Genomic DNA, 2,164 nt, shown 5'->3' on the forward strand with positions numbered 1-2,164 from the left:
ATTGATGGCTTTGTTCACAAGGGCTTGGAAGCTATCACAATGATGCAGGTGGAGATCACGACGCAACTTGGGGTTGAGACCCTTCCGGAACCTAGCCTGCTTCTTGGCGTCCGTGGACACCTCTTCTGTGGCATAGCGGGCGAGGTTCTCAAACTCTCTACTGTAAGCATCAACAGTCATCTTAACCTGGGTGAAACTACAGAACTCTTCTCTCTTGCGATCGATGAGGGCTTCAAGAATGTGATGCTCGCGAAAAGCCTCAATGAAATCCCTCCAGGTAGGAATCTGACCAGCTAGAAGCATAGCCTCATAGTTCTGTCACCAAAGACTAGCAGGACCTTCCAGGTGGTATGTGGCATAGGTGACCTTGTCATCTTCAGCTACGTTCGCAGAACGCAGCTTATGAGTGATGCTACGGAGCCAGTCATCTGCATCGAGTGGCTCGATGGAATGATGAAAGGTAGGTGGGTGCAAGCGAATGAAGTCATGTATGGTCGCAGACTTATTGGACTGATGTGCGGTGTTCTCCTTGATACGTGCCAACAAGCGGTTAGACTCACACTTGTTCCTCTCCATCTCTAACATGAACTCTGTCAACGAAGGTTGATCGGGAGGATCCTCATCCCTACCATCTCCGTGGTTCTGGCTACGAGCAACAGAACTTTGCTTAGCTGATGACATCCTGAGAAACGAAACCAAGGACGGAATCAGCATCATCTACAGGCTATAGAATGTAGGACAATGAAATTAGTAACTCTCGGACTCCTAGGGCAATTCGGCAGCATAACGGCAGTAAAATTCTCAGAATGAGACATCTTGCTAAAATGGGGTAGTAACATACTCAACATCACCAGTCAAGGTTTTGAGATAATACTAAGCAGACTACACCGGAAGTACTTGAAACTGGGGTATGACTCTGATCAACCAATCCTATGGGACTACGGAGTAGTAACACGTGATCCTGATAGACGGAAGAGAAAGCCTAGTTCCTTAACCCCGCAGGAAGATAGGATGACTCAGATCAGAAGGCCATGAGGTATAAGGAGTAAAAAGAGCCTTACGTTCCTTCCCACAATCAATTCCCTTACATAACTAAAGAATTTCTAGACTCAACTTCGACCAGTTTGGCTTGGTAATCCTACAGGCAGTCAGGCTCTGATACCAAAGCTGTCAGGACTCCGATTCTATGCCACACCAATTGTAACGCCTCGGATACAACTTTCCATATTCGTAACTCCGACTCTTGCCTTTTCCGGAGATGCTATATGATATTTCCTTCGTGGTTGGGTTTTTGTCTGTTGTTTTGCATTTTGTTCTTGTCTCTCATGTCATCATTTGCATTGCCTCGGCATCATTTTCATAAAACTTGCATTCGTTCGGGTTCTCCCTGTTCTCTCCGTTGTCTGTTCGGAGTTCAGACCACACTCGCACGCGCCCGCGGCACCTCCGAAATATTATTTTATAAGTGGCATAAAAATGTTCTCGGAATGGGTTGCAACTTGTCGTGCGGTCTTATTATAGTGTAGACAGGCCACCTGTCAAGTTTCGTCGCATTTAGAGTCCGTTTGACTGCCCAACCGTCATCCATAGCGGCACCGTTGCCGGTTTATTCGTCGGACGTTTCGGTCTCCGAAACTGCCGCCGGGCTGCACTTCTCTTCTCTCCTCTCGGCCCAAGCCTCTCTCTCACACAGCCCACTAGCCCACCTAGTCCCCCCCCTCTGTCCGGAGCCGTCCGATGTCGATCTGCGGCTCCGAAACGAAGCAAACCCCCCTAAACCCTAGCCCCTTTCCTATTTAAAACACCTCCCCTTCCATTTTTGGGCAGCTACCTACCCCCCTCCTCCTAAATTTCCGCGCCCCTAATCATCCGCCGCCACCCCCTTCCTCGTTTTCAGCACTGGCGCACTCCCCCGCCGCCAAGTGTCGTCGCCCCGTTCGCTGCGCCGCCGCCTGACCGTGTCCTCCTCCAACCCACGCGCGCCACATAGCCCTGCCTTCCCGTCCCCCGACGAGGGCCCGCCGAAGCCCAGTTCGGGCCCTGGAAGCCCATCGGCGCCCGAGCCGTGCCGTCTCTCCGCTCGCCCGAGCGATCCAGATCGGGAGAGGAGCTCCCGATCCAGATCGAACCCCGCCGTCGCCGCCTCTGCGCTGCTGCCTCGCCG

Source organism: Triticum dicoccoides, chromosome 2B (genome assembly GCF_002162155.2).
Source record: "Triticum dicoccoides isolate Atlit2015 ecotype Zavitan chromosome 2B, WEW_v2.0, whole genome shotgun sequence".
NCBI classification, from domain to species: Eukaryota; Viridiplantae; Streptophyta; class Magnoliopsida; order Poales; family Poaceae; genus Triticum; species Triticum dicoccoides.